Here is a 15,480-nt window from a genome sequence, read left to right as displayed (position 1 = left end):
GTGTGAGCTCCCAGCAGTCTGGGACCCTGGTGCAGGCAGTGTACTCGCCCAGCTCCCACAGCTCTGCAGTGGAAAGAGACCCTGTTTGCTGGTGATGCCAGGCAAAGGTGAGAGTGCTGCCTGTGGGGAGGTCTGTGCAGAGTTTGGGAGCCCTGCCCCAGCCGGAGGGGCCAGGTGTGGTTTCCAAATGTGCAGGTGGTGGGAAGGGGCTGCTGCAGCCTCGCCAGCCCGGCAGATGTGTGGCTGTGTGGGCTTTGCTGATTGCGTTGGAGATGTTCTTACATTACTTTTGGCAAATGCATTTTTCTGTGGCATCATGGGGAGCGTGTCTGGTGACGTAAGAGAGGTCTGGCAGCCCATGTTTGCCTCCTTGCTTTCTGCTCTGGAAGCTGGTTGTGAACTGATGTGGGAAAGGAATCTCCTGGTGTTAAATGACCCCTTGTCCTGATGAGCACTGGGGAAAACCCATCTTCTGAGCATCCTTGTGTGCACTGGTGGGTGCAGGGCTCCTCTCCACAGCCCTTTTCTGTAGCTCTCAGTGCCTGTGTGGGAAGTGCTTCCCAAAAGCAGGCTCCTGTTCTCCCCTCCTCTCACCCATCCTGCCCCAGCCACATGCAGCAGCCCCAAAACCTGAGCTGCAAACTGTGGCCAGTGCACACGTCCACTCCTGTGCAGGGGGATGCACTGTGGGGTGCACTGGTGTCACCTAGAGCCCTGGGGACATCCCAGCCCCCCAAAAAGGGCAGGGGTGTGAGGATGCCACAGGGCTGGGAACATCAAAGGGATGAGGACACTGCAGGGATGGAGACAGTATGGGGAGGGGGTGCCTGGGGATGTCACTGGAATGTAGACACCGTGGAGACAGAGACAACACCGGGTTGGGGACACCGTGAGGACAGGGCACATGAGGATGCCCAGCTGCTTGGCAGGGGAGAGCTGCTCCCTTCATGGAGGGAAAAAGTTCAGGCTCCTGCCCGCGGGACCCCCGGCCCCGAGAGCGAGGTGTGGGGGGTGCCGGCTGCTTGCTGCCCCCACGCGTGGCACAGCCCACTGAAGTGGGACTCGCCTCCCCTCTCTTTAATTGGCTCTTTTGAACCAGCCCCGGCCAAGCCCCTCCCGTCCCCCGGTCCAGGCCCCGCGCTGGAGCTGCTGCCGCCGGTGAGTGCTCCGGGATGGGGATGGGGGCTCCTCGGAATAGGGGATCCGGGGGGAACGCAGGGGCTCTCCCAGCCCCGCGGCGGGAGGAGGAGAAGCAGCGGCGGGGCTGGGGACGGGGCTCCGTGGGCTGCAACCGGGTCACACCGCGCTCGGCCCCGCGTGGATGTGCGGTCCCCGCAGTCCCCTCCCGCAGTTTGTCCCGTGCGGTGTCACGGCACTGGAGTTCTGCAAACCGGCCAGCTGGGAACCTCTGCACTGGTTTTGTCCTCCCTTTCTTTTTTTTTTAAATAATTTGAATGCCCCGCTGCATTCTCCCCTCGCCGCTCCCGCGGGCTGTTTGCCGTGACACGTCCTGTGTAGGTGACACCGGGGGAACCCTCCGGACTTGCCAAGCACAGGGGTTTTTCTGCTTGCCTTAGTCCGGCAGAGGTTGGAGGTGCTGGGCACGGCGACCCGGGCCGTGTCAGTGTGTGCCCCCAGGAATCACCCTTTCCCACTGTATCCAGTGTCTCCCTGTCACTGGGCACCTTCGCACTCCTTGGAAGCAGCTGAGGGTCCCGCTCCTGCCCGTGCTGCTCCTGCCTATAGGCAGCCTCCATGCGGGAAACGCTCCACGCCAGAGGATTTCAGGCCAGGCTTTTTATATCCATCCTGGTGTGACCACACTTCATTTAGGGAAGGAGCATCCGGGATGGATCTGGGCTGACGTATTCAGGGCTGAGGCAATCTCGGCTCTGCCAGAGCAGGTCGGGGCTGGGGGAGCAGCAGGGCTGCAATGGGGCTGGTATTGCTGCCCTGTGCTGTGCCTTCCAGCATACACCCAGCTGTTTAAATAAGGATTTCTTGGAGAATTTATAGTCAGAACAGCCCTTCCATAAATCACAGGTCACTCCATCTCGCCCCCAAACCCCTCTTTGGAGCCACGGTCATGCAGCCCTGTGTGAACTGAGCTGGTGTGTGCCCTGCACAGCACACTGGGCTTGCTCCTGCTGCTTTAAAGGGTCAGCTTGCAGGAACACAAGGACCAGAGCAGTGCAGGGACAACCTACCAGAGCGCCAGACAAGTTTTGGGTTAAAGTTGCTTAATTTTATTGAATTCCTGCTGCTGTGCATGGTGGGTGTGGCAGATGGAGCAGACTGGTGGTGCAACTCCAAGGTGGGAAGGGATTTTATGCTGCTGTTGGAGGTGTGCTGGCTGAGGGTCCTGGGTTCCCTGGTGCTCATGGCTGTTGGTTGGTTTGACTGAATTCCTCTTGGAGATAGGTGGGCCTGGGCCAGTGGGTGGGAGGTTTATATGTGGAGGCAATGCTGGGTTGAACTTTGGTTTTCAGACGAGTAGTGGCTCAGGCACCACCCTGTAAAATTGCAAAAAAGCAAGAATTGCGGTTACACATAAACCCATAAGCAGCATTGCCTAGTCCAGGTGTGATTCCAGATTGCAGGATACAGCCTCCAGGAGGAGTACAGCTGTCCAGCATGTGTGCCCTGCTGTGAGGGCGTTCTGAGTGCACATAAGTAGGTGTTGAGATAAAATAAGCTTGGAGCACAGAGTGGACTGCGACAGCCCTGTGAGCTATGACCCCTTCTGTGCTATTGTAGTTGCTATCCATGAATTTCCATGCTGAGATCAAACTACCTGTGGGTCTGGTGGGTAGCTCGATGGTGATGTGTGAATGTGTTTGACCTCACAGCCATTCAGGCCGGTGTGTGCTGGCCATAGCTCGAGGTATGCAGATGTGGCAGGGTCTAATGGCTTGGTAGCTAATAACCCGGCAGTGGTGGTTCCTGACGCCTCTCCACAGGGAATCCAGACTTCCCCTCTCTGAGCACGGTGGAATTTTTATAGCCTGTGGTTTTAAATGCTGTGATTTCCGTATGGCCCTGACTCCGCATCCAGCCCCGTCGAAGCTGTGCTGGGGCTGGGTGAAACCTGCGCTGGAGCTGTTGATCCTTGGATAACGTGCCTGGGCTTTGCTCTGCTACGTGGGAAAGGCTGGCCTGGGAAAGGGAAGGCCAGCTCTCCTGGGGTTATGCCTGCTGGGTGCTGTGACCTTATGGCTGGATACAACTGTACTTTCTTTAATTTATCCCTGAGATTTGATTGGTGCTTTGAGGGGAAGGGTATGGTAAAGCTACATCTTTTGTTAAAAAATAACCACCAAAGCTGGAGTGAAAGAGTTAATCTTGCAAACACAGCTCAGTGGCATCCTAGGAGTGCCTGTCCAAAAATCCCCAGGGGAGTGGGCACAGAAGTGGGCACATCAAGGTAACAGGAGCCGGGGCAGAGGGGCCAGACTGACAAACTCCATTTGCTGCAGGGACGTAGCTGTTGGGGCCATCCTGTAAGATGGGGTGGCACACTGCACCATGGGATGTGTGCCCGGGTGTCAGCTGGGAGACGAAGGCAAAGACAGTTCAACTGCCTCCCTAGTGGATGTGAGCATTGTCTGCTTCCCTGCAGCACCCCTGGTTTTGTTCCCATCCTGGCAGGGAGGAGGCAGAGCTCTGCCATTAACACCCTGAAGATCTCTGGCTCATGCTGGCTCATCCTTGTCATCCTGGGGTGTGGTCCCCAAAATGCCAGGCAGTGTTGGGGTGCTCACAGGTCCCTCACCGTGACATTGGTGATTGCTATGGCAGGGAATGCTCGGTGGGAATTCAGCAGTGGTGCTTTGTCCAGTCCCAGATAAATCCTGTGAAAACCATAGCTGAGGTCTGGCTGCTCTGGGAGTGCTTTGGGGCCATCAGACTTTGCCAAGATAAGACATCCTTGTCCCCCTGATCCTGCTGCAGGAAAGCTGCCTGGGTCCAGCCGCCTCCACCCAGCTCTCCCTTCTCACAAGCTTGTGGAAAAGTGATTTCTCTTCCCATTTTCTGGCCTCTTCTCAAACTAGGTTAACTCTTGCCGTGGCTGCACAACTTGCTGGAGGGTCCTGGCCAGGCGGGGCTGTAAAAGCCACATTTTCTTTGGGAATCGGATTAAGGCCCCTTTTTCTCAGCGCTGGGCGGATGAGGGTGACATGAAGTCTCTCTTTGTCCTGGATGTATTTCTGGCCCAGCTGCAGCGGGTTAACCCTTTGTCATCCCACACAGTTCTGGGGATGAATGGCCCTTTGCTAAGCAACAGGGATCTTTTCCTGGGGTGGCTCTGGGAGGAGGTGGGGGCACTGTGGGCTGTGTCCTCCCCCTGCACAGCCAGGGGATGAAGTGCAAAGCCTTGGTGCCTGAGTAGGGGACATGTATATGGGACAGGGACCTGCCCTAATGCTGCTTTCTGCTGTATTTCTTTGGCATTATTTATCTCTCTTAAATGAGTGAAAGGGGAGATGTGCCCCAGTCCTGCACTGGGAACAGAGCCCTCTCCATGCTGGGGCAGCCCCAGGCTGCCTGGATGGCACAGATGGGCATGGGTGGAACAAGGAGGGGGAAAAAGTGACAGTGAGAACAGAGGCCAGACCAGCTGGCAGTGCGTGAGAGCTGCCTGTGTGCTCCTTAGAGAGCAGTGACCGTGTCAGTGCTGCTCCCCAGGATACCAATGCCCTGCCCAGTGCTGGAACTGGGCTGGGCCAGGACCTTCTTTTGCCAGGGGAGCTGGAGGGCTGAATAACCAGCCAGCAGCAGGTCAGTGACAGGCAGAGAGCCTGTATGTCTCCTGGGAGCCCTCGGCTCCCATGCCCAGGATCCAAGGACTCTTGGTTTAGTACTTGGTGCTGGGCACTGATCTGCTGTGGCCAAGCAGAAATGAAAGGGATTTCATGGCTGTGGCATCTCATGCTGCACATGCAGGGCTTGGGTCCATTTTGCCTTGTTTCCCTCCCCTGTGCTTCGTTGCTGCATCACCTTGGATTCACCCACATTGCTCTGAGCCTTGGCTTGGCTTACCTACTTATGCAAAAGCCAAAGGGCAGCAGGGAATGTCTCTTTCTGGTGGCCTGGAAAAGCTGGCAGGGGCACCCAGTGCCGGCTCCCTGCAGCTCGGATCCTGTGCTGTTATCAGGGAGGCTCCTGATAAGAGCAGAGCAGGGATTTCCCCACAGGGGGCCTGGATCATGTCAAAGTGGCATCAGGAGGAGCTCCCCAGGCAGCAGTGGGAGTGCAGGCCACAGGCCTTAATTCTCCCTGTGTCCTTCTCTCTGCTGCGTGTGAGGACGTGATCGCCCCAAGGCTGTTGGAGGGGTGTTGCCATCTCCCAGATCTGACCCAGGAGCAGATGGGGACTGAGTGGGACTCGCTCGCAGCGTGGGGAACTGCAGGGAAGCAACGCATTTCCCTCCCACCCGTCCTCCTCCCCCCTGCTATCCTCCTGACCTTTTCCCATCAAAACACAAAGCACTATTATTCGTAGCAAGGCACCTCCATCCGAGGAGACAGCTGGCGCTGCAGTGGCTTGCTGGGGATGGGTTGCTATTAATTAAGCTGCAGGAGACAGCCTGGCAGCTTGGCAGCCTGAATGGAGTTTTCCTTCTTTTCAAGGTTAGGATGCCCTAAATTCTTTCTTCTTTACGTCCAAACTGAATTTATAGGTTTAAAAGGGGGCAGCAGACAAAGGATGGAGAAAGGCCCATTGTGTGCAGCTTGCACAGACGCCTACCCGTCACACTGCTGGTGATGAGCACGGATGTTTAGAAGGCCTGCAGGGACCCTTGGGACACTCCAGTACCTACTTTGCAGCCTGGTTTGTACCAGGTGGATGCTGTGACCTCCGGGGATGTCACTGCCTGGGCATCTCCCCATCTAGAGAGGAGATACTCCTTTGGGGTGAAATAGAGTTTAAACAACTTGAGCACCTTTGGGGTGTCCTCAGGCAGTTGAATTTTTCACTCCCTGTTGTTTATTTTCACCAAACTCCTCCTCTGCCCCTGCTGCTGGGTCCTCTTTGACCGTGCTGCTGGTGGTGAGAGGAACAGAGGCAGTGTTGTAGAATGCTGGGGCTCTGTGAGGTGCCCCTTGGAGTGCAGGACACATGAAGGCTCCATCTGCTTCCCCTCTCTCTGCAGGGCAGGATGCAGGGATTTGCAGAGTGGGGCTCTGGGTTGCTGGCAGGGTGAGATACAGAGGAGTTTGGTTTACTCTTTTCCGGGGTAGTTTGTCCTTTGTGATAGTCTGTGGAGGTGCCTGGGGAGTAGATCATGCCCTTGAGGAGGAGGGCTGGGAATTGCTCCTAAGGAAGAGGCAGAGCCGAAGGAGCCGAGTGCATTTCCTTGGGCATGGCCGAGCTGTGCCATCTGCAGAGCTGTCCTGGGGACTTGAGCAGCAGCATTTCAGTGCCAAGGCAGACCAGTCCCTGCTGAGCAAAACCTGTGCTCAGAGCTGAGACCAGGGGGAGTGCCTGGAAAATGCTGAGAGTGCTTTATGTCTGTCCAAACTGGCATGGCGGTACCCAAACCGGCGCTCCCTGCAAGGGAAAAGGATGCTGGGAGGAAGGGGTTTCTTTCTCGCTTTTTCCAAATATTTGTGACTCCAGAGTGTCTTCCTAGCAAAGCCTGTTCCCTTTTGGAAAATGGTGGATTGCTGAAGCGTGGCAAGGAGTCTCCTGCCTTCCCTGCTCAAGTGAGCAGACGCTGCAGATCCTCTGCAGAGGGAATGTGCCGGAGGAAGGGAGGCTGCTGCAGGGACTCTGCTGGGATGCGACACAGGGAATCGAGGCACGGCCTCCCCAGGGAGCGAGTGACTCACTCCAAGGACACTGTGCCAGCTGCACATGATGGCTGATGACAGCGTGTGAAATAATTCCTTCCTTCCTTCCTGGAGAATGGGAGCGGCCTGGAGGTGTCCGGCTACAGGAGCCTCTGGTGTGGTGGAAGCTGGGACAGCCCTGGTGCCGAGAGTAATGTGAGTTCAGCAGGACAGCCGTGGTGCAGTGGTGCTGGTGGGTTTGGCTCCTGCCCCTGGCCACGGCATGGAGGGGTAGGTGGTGGTTGCTCCCTGTGCTGGCTCAGGATGTCCCTGCTCTGGAGGGTCCCGGGATGCTCCCAGCAGCTCCTACACCCCACATTGCCTGCTGCTCCACTGCCCTCTCTGTCTAGGGAGATTTAAGCCACCCAAGAGCTCCTTTTATGAAGGAAGCAGTGGGACACCTGCAGAGGTGTCTCTCTGACATGGGCTGCTCAGAGAAGCTGCTCGATGCCAAAAGCCAGGTAGCTTGAACAAAAAACAACCCAGCGTCATCTATAGGCTTGAGAGTTCCATACAGCCAGAGAGGAGGAAATATCATTGATCTGTAGGTCTTAGAGATCTTCTGGAGGGTTACCCTGCACATGCTGAAGGGACCATGGTGTGGCTGCCTGCCAGAACCCTCCCTGGGTGGTAACACCTATAGACCTGCACCCAGGCTCTTAGAAAAGCACTAAAGTTGGTTTTAGATGTTCCTGTCAGTGTGGGATCCTTTCTGCTCCTGCTAGAAGTGATGGTGTCTCCTTCCATGTTAAAAAAATTAAATTTTAGTCTTGTGACCTGCAAGCCCATGTCCTTTTCTCGGTCATGCTGCCTTCCACTGAGCTTCCTGGTGCTTTACCAAGGTCTCTGGATGTGCTTTTCATTCTGCTATTGATCTGAGATTATAAATATAGCTGGCAGGATTTCCAGCTGTCCGTCAAAGTCATTGGGGACTTGCAGGTAGTCAGCAATTGCTGCAGTATTAAAACAGTAAAAATTATTTGCTAAGCCCTAACAGTGCACTTTTAACTGGGGATCACTGTGGTGCAGTGAAATTGGAAATGTCCCTTCAGCATTCCTGCCAGAGGACATGTGCTGCTCGTGCTGTGCTCAAGGGATTTGATGTTTTCTTAGAGTTGGACAGGTGGTTTTCTGGTGCAAAGGTTGGGATTTTTCTAAAACGCAGGTACTATTGAAATCCTTGCTGTTCCTCCTGCTGCCTCCCAACCTTTTCTGAGCATCAGTGCTGGACCACCTTGTCCAGTGAGCCCTGCCAGCCCTGCACTAACGTGGGGGTTTGTCCCTGCTGCCCTGTGCAGTGTGGCCGTGACATCAGGACCTGCTTTCACCTGCAGAGATGTTCCACAAAGTAGTACAGACTGGAATACAGAAGGAAGGCAGGAGTCTTCCTTAATACTTCACATTAGTGGCAAGACCAAGAGATGGATCTGTGGTTCATATCCCTTGCTATGACTTACAACAGCAAGGGGCCTTCTCTAGAATTGCTCCTAACTCTGATCATTACTGTTTTAAAGAGGACAAAATGAGTTTGTGATTTTAAAACTCTTGGTTAGGGGATTTGGATCCAGTCCTTGTCTCTGTTGTAAGATCTCTACATGACCCTGGGTGAGTCACTTAATCCCTCTCCTGTTCATCTGCACTGGGGGGGTAAGGCCTCTTCCTTCCTCCACTGGTGGGTCCTGCCTGTGTGCAGAGCCAGAAAAGAGGGAGAAGTATGGCAGGGCCCTGCTCTCACTACAGGAATAGAGAGATTCTCCTGTAAGAGCAAATCCCAGAGGAGCCTGTTTGTCACCCTGTGAGTGCTTCATCTGTGCAAACACTCCAAGTTACCTGAGAGCCATCATGAGGAGCAGCAGGGCTCCCAAAGTCCTGTGTACTTGCTCTGAGGCTGAGAATGCCCCTTTGTTGTCCTTCTGCGCTGCTTGCTCTCCCACCTCTGTTTGCTCCTGGGAGAGATGAGATAGGAGTTGAAACAAAATATTTTCTACTAATTAATCTGAGAAAAAACTTGTACACAGTGTTGAGTTCCCATCCCGCCCCAATTTCTTCCCTGGGAGGGTGGGGAGGCTCTGGCACAGGTTGCCCAGGGAAGTTGTGGCTGCCCCATCCCTCCAAGTGTTCAAGGCCAGGCTGGATGAAGCTTGGAGCAGCCTGGTCTAGTGGAAGGTGTCCCTGCCAATGGCAGGGAGGTTGTAATGAGATGATCTTTAGTGTCCCTTCCAACCCAAACCCTTCTGTGATTCTACGAAGTGTCTTTGCAGGGCTTTAGTGACCATGGGGGGGAAACTTTTCTATATTGGTTGGGTTTTTTTCTCTTATGGGCAAGACTAAAACATGGCCATGGTTTCAATGTGAAAAATACACCAAGGAGCGAGGTGTTGGCTGATGTGGCTGCGCACGCTGTGTTCACCCCCCTTCTGCTGATCTCAGTTTGGGCAAGTGAACCCCGTACTGGATGTTTATCACCGGCACAACCTTACAGATGTGGTTAACTTAATGGCAGGGACACGTAGAATAGATTATATCTGCAAAGCCCACATGCACCTGAGATCCTTCCTTATCTCTTCGTGCAAGCACAGCACCCAAGCGAGCACGGCGCAGCCTTTTCCTGCCTTTTTCCAGCTAAATCAAGGCTGGAGAGACTTGCAAACAGACCCAGCTGCTCTTTGGGCAAGCCCAGTTTGGAATCTAGCATAGGATTTTCCAGGAGATTAGGGAGATTAAAACACTAATGCCCATTGATAGGGGTTAAAGCTTTAATAAGTCATAAAAAGTGGTGTAATCCGGCAGAAAGCTGCACGCAGCTGCAGTGTAAGCAGATTGAGGGTTTCCTGCCTGGGTGCTGGAGGTGGAGGTGGAGGTTTCTCAGAAATTGGTGTTTGTGGCACTTGCTGATGTCGGGGGATGAGAGTCTTTCTCCCTTGATCACAAATCGTTTGCAGGACAGCCCATGCCAGCCTTGCCGGGCATCACAGGAGGGGATGCTGCCAGCCTGGGGTGTGGCAGCTGCACCATGTGGAGGAAGATCCACTACTGCTGGTGGTCAGGAAGTGGAGAAGGAAGGTGACAGCCAAACTAAAGCCACAGGCAGGAGACAGTGCAGGCTGGGCTGTGGTGCCATTGGTGGAAGATTTTGCATCGAGAGCAGGAGTCTGACAGAGGCTGGTGATGTTGTTAATAGGTCAAAAAGGAAGGATAAGTACTAGTCCAGTGCACGGGGCTGTTCGTGGGAAATGGTGTCCTTTGGGTGTTGAAGACTGCAAATGTGCAAATCTGTCTTAACCCTTTGGTCACCCCCAGGCTTCTCTCTGGGAATGCACATCTGAGAACTGCAGGGAGCTGGGGGGAAAAATACCCCAAGGTCACAGGGTAGGTCAAAGTAACGTGTCGGAACCAGGAGTCCAAAAGAGGCAGGTTGGCTTCATCTTGGCCATGATGGGAGAGAAAGCCTCTTCTGCTCTTGGCCCTGCAGCCAGGACAGTGTGAATGTTACAGGGCTCTCCCTGCCTGCTGCCCCTGGTGTGTTGCATCACTGCTGAACATCACCAAGGGGGTTTTGCCCCACACCAAGGTAGCTGAGACATCATATGTCAGAGGGAGCAGAGCCAGGTGGCTTCCTTCCTACGGCCAGGCCCTTCCCTTTGTTCGTGGGGGAGAGAGAGGGAGGTGGGAAAGCTCTGGGATCAAGGCATGAGGCAGAAAGGGCTTGTGGAGACAGCTAATAGCTTTATTTAGCTTAATTGACATCAGTTTAGAGAACAACCATGCCCGTGGGTGTAAGTTGCTGTCTCCTCCCCGACAGATGTGAGATGCAGCCCAGGGATTTTCAACCAGCTGCAGAGCAAAGTGAGCCCATGCTCCCAGTGCTCACCCCCACCCGAGACTGCTTTGGGGCTCTGCTGGGACAATTTCGGGATGCTCGATAGCAAAAGGCAGGTTTCCCTGGGCTCAGTGATGGGGACGGGACCTTGCCCCTTGTCCCTGGAGCAGCGGGTGGACTGGGCTCTCCTCGTGCTGGGGCTGCCCCGTTTGTCCCAGTCTCTCTCTTTTCCCGTGGAATTACCCCCGCACCTCCTGCGTGAACCCGGGAGTGGCCTCGGGTTCCCATGGGGTGGGACGTGCCCCCCAAACTCCTCTTCCTCTCACCCTCTGCGGGCCCCCCTGGGCCGGGCCGGGCTGCAAGCGGCGAGGGGGATGGAAACCGCCCGGGGGCGAAGCAACTTCCCGGGAAGAGGCTCCATCCCCCCCCGGGCCGGGCTGGAGGGGGAGGAGGCAGGGTGATGGGGGAGGAGGAGGAGGAGGAAGGGCGATGGGGGAGGAGGCAGAGGGCAGCGCGGGAGGAGGCGGGAGCCGCCGGCTGCCGGAGCCGCCGCCGCCGCGGGTGAGTCGCCGGTGCCCGGGGGCGGGGGCTCCGCGGAGCCGGGGGGCAGCCGAGGGGGGGATTATGCTGGGGAGGGGAAGCTCTTTTTTGGGGGTGAATTATTCTGGAGGAGCGCCTGCGAGCGCCGGGTGGGGTGGTGGGGGTCCCGCCGTTCCCACGGGGAGCATCGCAGCGCCGTGCGGAGGGTCCCGCCCGGGGCACGGCATCCCCCCCGGGGCAGGGGTACCCGGGAGCTGCGGGGGGCTCGCCCCTGAGCCCCCTCTCGCCCCTGTGCCCCGCAAGAGGGGCCGCTGTTCGGCACCGCCTGGCCGCGCTGCCGGCATTGTCCGGGATGAATAGCGGCTGTGGCAGGGGGGGCACCCCCTGCCCATCCCCGGGTGGGGGCAGCCCCTCGCCCCCTGCCTTGCCCTGCCCGCCGGGGCTCCGGGCTCCTGCCCTCCCTGCTCCGGCTGCGGCTGCTGCCCCCCGCAAACGGGCTCGGGGGGCGTCTGGGGCGCAGCTGCCTTCAGTAAAGAAAGGAAACAATAACAACAGAAAAGAAATTGAAAACCCCCTCTACCCTTCAAAGAACGAAACCAAGTAAAAAGAGGGGAAAAAAGGAAAACTAAAGAAAGGGGGGGGGGAACAAAAAGGAGGAGAAAAAAAGAAGGAAAGCTAAACTGCAATCCCCAGGATGTGAATCCCTCTGGCTTGCTCTCTTTTTTGCCTTAGCTGTAGTCAGTGCCTCGTGGGACACAGGCATCAGCCCGGTGTGAGGCTCGGTGGCCCTGGGCACACCCAGCCGTGGATTCCTTCCTCCTGAAGGGTTTTCTGTGCAAGCTGAGTTTGGGGAGCACTACCTGCCTCTTTGTTTTCACAGCACAGAGCTCTGCAGAGCAGTGGTGACAGGGGTGAAGGTGCTTTCTCTTGGCCAGGGACTGGGAAGGGTCTCCATGTCCTTTCCTATGCTGAGCACCATCATCCAGGGTGGGTGGACAGGGGTTGAGAGGGGGTCACATCCTCAGACCTCTCAGGGAATCAGTTTTGAGAGTGTCTTCAGATCCCTCTGGGCATGTCTACCTTAAGCCTGTCTGAGGGTGCAAGGACTGTGCTGGCTGCTGGTGCTGGGTTTGAGGGGCTGGTTGATGGAGCAGCTTTTGCTGGCATCTGTGTGCAGGAGAGTTCCTCTGTGATGGGGCTGTCCCCAGTGAGGAGGAAATGCTCTGGGGTCAGCTCTTGCTCCAGCTCCAGGGGAAGCTGTTTGCGGAGGGAGATTACTGAGGCTGTGTGGCTAGAGACCTCTACATGCCCAAGCCAACACTTGGGGTTGTTCCTGATCATCTTCTTCTTTTTAAACATGGAGGAGAACAGTCTAACAACTCCTTGCAGGTTTCTATAAGTGGTTTAGAGCTGCTGTCTCACGTGGTTGGAGAAATGAGGATGTTGGACTGCTGTTTGTGCTGCCAGGGCTGCACGTGTCCAAGCTGGGGCAGGGTGGTGGGTCAGCCTCAAGCCAGATCTGGGGGGGGCCGCAAGAGCTCATAGGAAACTGTCTGAGGTCGTAGAGTTGGCACCACAGTTTGACCTCCGGGATAAACTCGCTGCATCCCAGCCCAAAAATGCCAGCAACCAGAGCCTGCGGCAGCTGGAGGGGTTAAGATGGGAAGGGAAGCAGCGACTGGGAGCCCTGAAGCATCCATCTCTTGTAAATAAAAGAGCCAGGAGGGGTGAGCTGCACAGGACCCGCTTCCGGAGCAGGGAGGGGAAGCACAGAGCAGGGAGGGGAAGCACGCAGTGAGTGAGGACGGAAGCGCACGTGGCAAGCGGGGACAGCTGGACCTGCGTGTGATGTGTGCCCACAGCTTGTGCCTGTGGCCATGCCTGGTCACCTAAGGAAGTGCTCACTCCAGAGCAGGAATCGCTGTCTCCTTTTCCTCTGAAAATGGATTTATTCCCCACCTGAGTAAAAGGCTTCAAGCTGGAGCATCTTGTGTGCTCTGGAGGGACCTGGCCACCTCTCTGACAGCTCTTGGGTGGATTTGGTCTAATGGAGCGTGGTTAAGCACACTCTGCTATTTCTGGGTTGTGTTTGTTGGCACCCAGGTGGAAATGCAAGCTGAGAAGGAAACATAACTGGTAGGTAGGTGGGCCTGGGCTGGTGGCCAGCCTGAAATTGCAGCCTGATGCTGAAGGATGCAAGGGATGGACTCCAGCTCGGGCCTGGCAGTGCCAGCCAGGTACGGATGATTGCAACTGAATAACAGGGAAGTCCCTTAGCTACAGGGTCTGCAGCAGTGGCTCTGTGTGCCAGGCTGAGCCCACTTCTGGGGTGCTGGATGCCCCTCCTCAGATTTCAGACCAGAAAGCTGTGCTTCACATTCCCTGGTACCCACACATCCCTGTGGGGCCAGCATGGACCTGCCGTGTTCAGCACCGGGCAGTGACTGGGCAGAAGAAAAAAGCAGTAGTGCCTGGGCCATGCTGGGTTTGCATCCAGTCCTGGCTTTGCTAACTCCCTCCCTCCCAACTCCTCCTGTCCCCTCGGAAGGGAGAGCTGTGGCTTTGCCACCTCCTCTGCAGGTTGGATTGGTTTCCATAGCTTGTGGTCTCTGGCTCAGTGTGCCAAGGGAGAGGCCCTGGAGGCTGCGCGTGCTGCAGTCCTGCCGGCCAGCTGTGCTTAACCAGGAGCTATAAATTCACTCCTTAGATCTAAAAATGTCTCTGTTACTCCCTACAGGCACAATTTTCTAAGATAGCTGCTCCCAAAAATCAAAAGGTTAGTTGGTCCACGTTGCTCCCTTGAAAACTTCTGTGGATGCTCAGCTGCCCAGGAGGTGATTTTGCTTTCACACCCTGATACAGCACTGTTCACTGCTCTGAATCTTCTCCCTGTGTTTGCATAAATCCATACGCCCATGATGTTTCCAGTGTCTGCTGAGTGGCGGGAAAGGGAGTAATCCCCACCACCACAGTGTCCCGGTCCTCTGGGTACTTGTAGCTCTGCAAAACTGGTTACACCATCATCAAAAGGTGGCCAGTGCTTGATGGTGCTGAGGGGTGCATCTTGGATTTACCCTGCAAGCATCAGCGTTGATTGCATGTGCATCTATGTAGTTTGCCAATGGTTTGGATTTGTTGACAGGCAACCATGGCAGAGGTGCAGCCTCCTGGCCTCTTTCCAGTTGCTCCGTGCAGCCACTGAGCACCAGGTCCATGACCAGCCCCAGCCCAGGGTCAGCTCTGCTCTCCCAGGTCACCACCATCCTGCTCCCTGTGCATCGCTGGAGCAGAGCATGGAGCTGCTGGGTCTAGCCAGGACCTGGGATCCCAGTGCAGGCTCTGTGAGGGTTCTTTGACCTTTGTGTATCTGCAGTGGAGACACCAGTCTCCTGTCTATCACTTTCCCAGATCTTCAGTGAGGATTGCCAGCCCGGGTTTTGGGTGAGCCCACAGCTGAGCCCTTGCATCCCCTGCCTGCAGTGTCCCGGGCTGTGGCAGCCGAGTGGCATCAGCACAGCGTGTCTGAGCCCTCAGTTTGCTGCAGCCCCTTGCCAAGCCCGTCCCACGCACAGAGTCCAGTTGGCTGAAGGAGCAGGAGGGTCTCCAGGGGGGTTCCCGGAGGCTTCCCTCCCCATGGGGTGCCTTTCATCTGCTGCTTCACAGATGTTGGGTTTGGCTCGTGCCTGACATGCATCAATTATAGTGCAACAGCCTGGAGCCTTTGGCAAAATCAACTTTGGAGCAGCTGTCCGGAGTCAGCCCGTGCCTGAGCTGGAGCTCTGGCTCTGTCTCCTCTTGGAGCAGCGCTGCCCTGACTTTCTTGATGCCCACGTGGAGAGGGTTTTCCTGGCAGAGAAGGTCTAAATATGGCACAGGCACATCTTCCCATGTGCTTTGTGTTTATCCAGGAACACTTGAGCAGGAGAGAGCTGCAGGCTCTGGGCTCTCTGCCCCATCAGCAGAGCAATGTCCCCTTGTGGGAGGGACAACAGCCAGGTTACAGTGACACTGGTGGAGCAGTGGTGTGTGAGGTCTGATCCTGCTTTGCCAGGGACTCAGTGGCCATCAGGAATTTCAGATAGTAATTGGGTGTTTATTAACCTATCCCTCTGCAGTGCTCCATAAGGATCAGCTCAGTGATACTGGCTCTGCCAGCACCACAGGTTTGACATCATCCCCACAGAGAGCACAGTGGGTCAAACAAGTCCAGGATATGCCCATGACGTGTCCCAGACATCCACAGCTCTGCTCCAAGTTATTTCTAGGGTTTTTCTATTTGAGACAAG

General features: G+C 55.8%; 1 protein-coding gene across 4 annotated transcripts in view; it reads left to right on the top strand.

The window, feature by feature from the left end:
* SEPTIN9 (septin 9) overlaps positions 1-15,480 on the top strand; it is a 134,297-nt gene that overhangs the window by 97,005 nt on the left and 21,812 nt on the right. Inside the window, exon 1 of one of the 4 annotated variants that reach the window (XM_050319169.1) lies at positions 11,152-11,215. The exons of the other annotated variants lie outside the window; for them this stretch is intronic. The gene's annotated coding sequence lies outside the window, so the exon portion shown is untranslated. Of the gene's footprint in view, positions 1-11,151; positions 11,216-15,480 lie in introns of those variants that run through there. 4 annotated transcript variants of the gene reach the window in all.

The sequence above is a fragment of the Myiozetetes cayanensis genome, unplaced genomic scaffold, assembly GCF_022539395.1.
Source record: "Myiozetetes cayanensis isolate MyiCay16 unplaced genomic scaffold, myiCay2020 scf22, whole genome shotgun sequence".
Lineage (NCBI taxonomy): Eukaryota > Metazoa > Chordata > Aves > Passeriformes > Tyrannidae > Myiozetetes > Myiozetetes cayanensis.
The sequence above is the reverse complement of the archived record's forward strand: the minus strand, read 5'-3'. Positions and strand labels throughout refer to the sequence as shown.